The sequence below is a fragment of the Gopherus flavomarginatus genome, chromosome 25 (genome assembly GCF_025201925.1).
Source record: "Gopherus flavomarginatus isolate rGopFla2 chromosome 25, rGopFla2.mat.asm, whole genome shotgun sequence".
In the NCBI taxonomy this organism is placed as follows: Eukaryota; Metazoa; Chordata; order Testudines; family Testudinidae; genus Gopherus; species Gopherus flavomarginatus.
Window position 1 is genome coordinate 2,976,121 of NC_066641.1, and position 6,275 is coordinate 2,982,395.

The following is a 6,275-nucleotide window of genomic DNA, read 5'->3' on the forward strand; positions in this document are numbered from 1 at the left end:
CCTCAGGATTGTTGAGCTGTTGGGTCTGGTGCCACCATTAGTGGGTGCAGGAGGGCCAGGCTGGGGGAGTCTGAAGGAGCCATGGGGAGTTAGGAATTCTGCTGGGATGCAACAGGTGTTGGGTGCCTAAATCCCCTGGGGTCGTTTGAGCATCCCAGCCCCAAGCCCTGTCAGTCCTTCTGCCCCCTTCCAAGTGTGTACGTCCCGCTTCAACACCATGTGCTGGCACCTTGCAGAGGCCTCCACAGGGGCTTCTTTACGATGAGTTTTTTGGGGGTTGTGAGCTTGTAATCCTAGAAATGTTATGTCCTCCTTATTTTTGCTGGAGGGCCGGGAGACAGCTCGGCCGTGATGGAAGGGCTGGGGCGGTGGACTGGCAGGATGGTGGTGTATCGCTGGTAGCTTATTGATATAGTCCTGTGTGACCTTGGGCAGTAACCTAGTTGCTCTGTGCCTCAGTTTCCCCTCTGTACAATGTGGTTAATAGCACCGCCCTGCCCCCCAGGGCTGAGTGAGGACAAATACCTGAATGATTCTGAGGTACTCCGGTGCTGGAGGCAGAGAAGTACCACAGAGAGGTAAATCACATGGGACATTTTAAAATATGAACAGCGGGGATTCAAGGCTTTTCCTTATTCTTTATACATTTATTGCTATTTTACTGACAAACATTTTGTAACAAAACTAAGGGGTGAGCAAGGAACAGAACAGAAAAGGGCAGGCCTGGGAAGCAAGGGGAAAGGCGAGCAACGCCCTGCTTTCCAGCCGCTCAGGCTTCAGCAAAGGTTTCTTACGAAGTCCGACCCAATCTTTTCCAGTGCCTGGGCTCGCTCCTCTCTGCAGCAGGACCTGCAGTGGTCCCAGCGGCTGAGCCAGGCTCCCGCCCCCGCAGGCAGGCTGCTCTCCCATGTAAGCACTAGGAGCCGTTTAATTACGAACACCACGACTCGTTTTCAGCGTCAAAAATAAACCCAGCAAATTCTACCCCGATACCAACTGGAGGCCAGGAGCCCTTGAGGGGTGAACGGGACACGACCCTCGGGAGCTGTGATGCTGCCCTGGGTGAACAGCCTCCCCGGCTAGCTGGCTGGGCGTGCTGGAAAGGCCCCTGGCATGTTGGTGTTGGAGGGGCAACGAGGGTGCGTTCCAGGGCACTTGTGGCCACAAAGCTTCCTGGCGTTTGCCTTGGCCATTGAGCAGCTGATGCTGCAGGTGGCGATGGTCAGTCACCGGATTCCCAGGGCACTCCCAGCTCCTGGACAGGTGGGTTTTACAACAGGAAATCGAACCAGATGAAAGAAGAGAAGGGTTGTGCCAGGTCCCTGTTGGTTGGGAGATGCCCAGGGAACACCCAGAAAGTAGGTGGGGGCCATGACTCGGTAGAGGGTGCTGGTCCCGCTGGATCAGTGTGGAGCCAAAGCCTCAATATGGCGCTAGGGGGCGCTGTGCTGCTGGCAGTGCCAGCTTTCCAAGGACAGGAAAACTAGAGGTGCTGAGCTGAGCCCAGGTGGTCATTCAGGACCCTGAGAGTTTTGCCACACTCCAGCTCAGGTAACTACATCCCCACTTTGTATAGCAGCATCAGCTGGATACAGCATCCGGCTTCACTTCCTGACTGGTGAGCAGCATTCCTGTGCACTGTTAACCAGCTGCTGCGTTCCACCCCAGACACGGCTGCATTGCAGGGGTGCATGTAGTGATCCTTAGCTATTCCTTACATATCTCCTAAGGCGCGTCTTGTCAGCATCTGCATAGTGCTTTGCGAGGACGTGATGGGTACCTTTACCCAACGGGCCACACAGGAGGAGGGCCGGCTGTTGCCATAACTCTGTGGGGAGCAGCGCTCAAGCCAGAGTCCTGTGGGGGCGAGTAGGGAACGGGGATGGTGGCAAAGGGCCTTTATGGGGTTGGAGGGTAGCAGAGCAGGGGTGTGGAGGGATGTGAGCGAGTGCCCCAGCCAGCATGCTGAGAAAAGCCCTGTTCTGTGCCAGTCTCTCCCGGCGCTCCCCTCCCCCAGCATCACCCGAGTGTGCAGCACATGTGGGGCAGTTCGAAGCCTCCAAAGAGCAGCAGCAGCTGCACTTTGGACACGGAACATCCTAGCTGTAGGCTGGAGCGTAGGCTCGTTGAACATGGATCCGGTCACCGCCCCCATCTCAGCTGGATGCAGCACCCACAGCCCTGCCTGGGAGGACACTGTCCCCATGGCGCAGGGTGGGGGCAGCCGGAGAAGGGGATTCTCAGGGGCCAGCTGCTGTCCAAGACCCCCAGCACCAGGCCCAGCAGCCCCATACCCTGGGTCAGCCCCACTGAGCCTGGCACTGGCCCCAGCTCACAGGTACCATGACGGCTGCACTAGCCCCTCTGGGAGATGATTCTTTGCTGCAGCCACACCCTGCTTGGCTCGCTCTGGCTGCAGGGGAAGGCGGCTCCATGGCTCTCTCTTGCCCAGCCCTCGCCGATGGAGCCCCCCCGCAGGGGACGGAAGCCTGGGCAGATGCAAGGCCCAGCTACCCCGGCGTCTCATTTTGGGTGGGACAGGGCCAGGTGCACCAGAACCAGGGGTACAAAGCCCACAGCAGCCGTGCTGGGCCAGAGGCTGGCTACTGCCCCGGAGGGGTGCACAGCAGGGGCCCGCTCCATTAGCACTACAACCATTTGAATCCTAGTGGGGGGCTCCTCAGGGCCTGCTGGCAGCAGCAGGTCGTGCACCCCGGCTCCCCCCTCACTGCTAGAACAGCACCTCACACTCCTGCTGCTGCAACAGCCTGTGACTCCGGCAGACAAGGGTGAGCAGGGCCGGGCTCAGCTAAGCTGATGGGGACTGAGGGCTCAGGCAGGAATCCTCACCAGCCTCCAGCCAGCCTGACACATTGGGGGGTGCTGGCTCCCACCCTGGGACACAGCAGTGTCTGTCACTGAAATGGGGGGCAGCGACCTCCTGCAGCATGGCAGGGCACAGGACACCGCACTTGATGTGACACGGCCTAGCAACTCCTGTGTTCCTCTTCTGCGCACCCTGTGCCCAGAGAGCCCCCCCCCCCCCCCACTGGCTGGGCTCCCTGGCCGCTGCTCCCCCCAACCCCACTGGGGTCTTTTACCCCTGTGCTAAGGGGGGCTGCGAGCTGAGGGGAGGTATTCTATGAGCCCCCTGGGCACCCGCAGCAGTTGTGTGTAGCACCAGTGCAATGGAGCAGGCACTGGCCTAGGATCCACCCAGAGAACATACTGGTCCTGCACGCGGGTCAGTCCCCTGTGGCACCACCCAGCATCATAGGCTGTAAGGAACAACACTGCACATCCACACATATTCTCTTCTCTCCCCGCCCCCTCCGGCAGCTTGTAGGATGGAATAGTTTATTGCATTGATCCTGGCATCCATTAACCAAGTGTATTTCTCCCAGCCCCCAACACCACATGGTTAGACTCTTCCTGCTTTCGCAGGCTCCAGCACAGCTGCTGGACCAGCTCGGAATGAGGCAGCAGCTTGGAGGCACAAATCCAGCAGGAAAGCTGCCTAGCTTCCCTGGGGTGTTTTAACCAGTGAATTGAGTGGTTCAAACCAGAGGCCTCCCCCCACCCTCTGATCTCTACCAGATCGGTCAGTGTCACTCACCCCATTTTACAGCTAGGAAACCTGAGGCACAGAGCAGGGCCAGAACTTACCCAGCAGGGCAGGGGCAGAGCTGGGGATAGAGCCCAGTGCTGCTGGCTTCCACTGCAGGGCTCTGGCCAGAGCTAAACCAGGCAGATTCCTTTTATCATCATCAGCAGCCGCATCACTGCACAACAGTCACTGCTCAAGCCTCAGCGCAGCTCCCAGGGCAGGGCACACCAGCTCGACTTTGCTGAGGGCGAACCCAATACTGAAGTTTAAAGGGCCACATTTAGTGTGTGTGCATGCCTGCTAAATTACATGCAACCAGCCTCCACTGCACGCAGTGAGTGCACACAGGTGTGGGTGTGCAGAGAGGTCGCTGCAGGCACAGATGCATGCAGAGAGGGCGCTGCATGTTCAAGTCAGGGTTTGGACATATGCACTTTGGAAAATTTGTCCCCAGCTGCCTGTCAGCAAGAACTGGATACGGAAGCCAGGATTCTTGAATCCTTGCCTCTGCACCACCTCACAGCTCCCTAGAGCACCCTCCCTGCCAGGGATGTGGAATTCTATGCACCAGTCCCCTCCTGTCTACCCTAAGGCCCCTGCCCCAGCATCCTCAGCAGCTCCCCCTGCTGCATGGGGGGGATCACTTAGGGCCCTTTAAGTGGGCAGTGCAGTCTAACCTGACCCCCGCTCACAGAGGCCCATCCTCTCCTCAGACTCAGTAACAAGGCTCCATCTCATGGGCAAAGCCAGCAGCCCTACAGGCAACAATTAACGGGACGCAAAGCAGGAGGGATCCCTTTGAGATACTAATGAGTAGCCAGGCCTGCACCAAGCAGTGGGCTGGCATGGGCTCAGCTACTGGCACTGCCCTCAGAGCATCTGATGCTCCAGCTGCCTTGCCTGCGGGGGCCCAGGTGAGCCAGCTGGCACAGGGGCTGCAGCATCGAGGCTCTGGGAACAAGCATGTTCCCAGAGGTGAGTGGGATGGCAGGGGCAGGGCCCCTAGACTCTGAGCAAGGAGGTGGGGAACACAGCTGGTCTCACCCTGTGCAAGGGGTGTCAGCATGGGGGTGGGAGTGGAGATGCCGCTTCAGGGGGCCACATGCACACAGCATTGCAGCAACGAGCAGCGGAGGGAGTGGCCTAGCAGGACTGTTTCTCTCAGCTAGGTGAAGGGTGCAAAAGGGTAAGAGCTACCAGGGCCTCAGGCTTTGAAGCCCTCCAGGTTCTCGGCACCTTTCCTGGGCCTGTGAGCAGCAGGGGTGGAGCTCTGCCACCCCCAACTTTTGCCATCAGGAGCACCTGAGCCACAGCTCCTGGCTGAGCAGCAGACCCAGAGAGCAGGACACTGGGCTTCATGCTGGGGTCTGGGCTGCATTTCAGATACCTGTGCTCAGTAAGGGGGGGCGGTCCCCAGAGCCCCAAATACCCTCCTTCCCGAGTCCTGAGCTGTGCTCCTGCAAGCAAGGGCCCTGCCTTACCCCCATTTCTCCAGGACTAGGCACATGAGCTGGAGGCACCAGCCACGCCACTCGCTCCCAGCCGAGCAGGACAGTCACCGAGAATATCCTAGCTGGAGAGATGGGAAGCAGCCAAGCACACCCACATAGGAGGGAGATACCCTGTTCCCTCAGTACCTCCCGCACAAGAGGGGGCTGGCTTGGCCAGGCCTCTCAGAGCGAGGCAGCCCCTGGAGCTGCAGGGACCCCCCCCATTCCTGACAGGCATAGGCAAGGCTGCGTGCACAGGCTCCCTCAGCCCTTCCATCCCCCCCAGCTGCAGGAGATCACAGCATCCAAGCAGCCGCTGCCATGCCAAGGCCTCCTTGGCAGAGCTGTGGCCAGTGGTAGCAGAGGAACTGGCTCCTGCTCTGGTAGGCAGAGCTGGGGGGATTGCTCCTTTCACAACAGGCCAGGCCTCATTAGTCAGGCCAGTCTTCTCGGTGCAGCTGACTGCAGCCAACCTTAACCCTCTGCAAAGGCAGGGGAAGGGCCTGGCTCTGATAGGGAAGTCCTGCCAGTGCACGTGTCTAGAAGCAGCTGTGCTGAGAAGGGCTCCTGAAAGCCCAGCCCCTTCCTGCAGGCAGGGCAGGCGCTTCCATTTAGGCGACTGCCTAGGATTTGGGAGGGCGGCATTTTGCCACCCTCGGCAGCGGGGGATCCTTCCGCGCTCTGGGTCATCAGCAATTCTGTGGCAGGTCCTTCACTCACTCCAGGGCCTGCTGCCGCAGCGCCCTGAAGACCGGGAGCATGGAAGGACCCCCCCACCCCCGAATTGCTGCCAACGACCGGGAGCATGGAGGACCCCCATCTATGGCACCAAAAACCCTGGTGCCACTCCTGCCCACAGGTGAAGATTGGAGGGCAGGGGGTAGAAGCCTGCAGGGGCTGGATGTACCTGAGCCTGCCTCCTTGAAGACCAAGCACCTGCACCACAGCATGTTTGGACCCACCCACCCAGACAGCCTCCCCAGAGCGGTGCTCCAGCCCAGCGAGGCCACAGGCTCCCAGCTATCAGTCTTTGTGGGCAGGGTCTGGACTCCCCTCCTGCAGAGCCCCAGGCTGGCTCTCCTGGGCCTCGCACAGGGGAAGGATCAAACAGCCAGGTTAAGAGCACCTGGAGCATAACGTGCAGGCAGCTGCACGAAGAAGCAGAGTCTCACACTGGA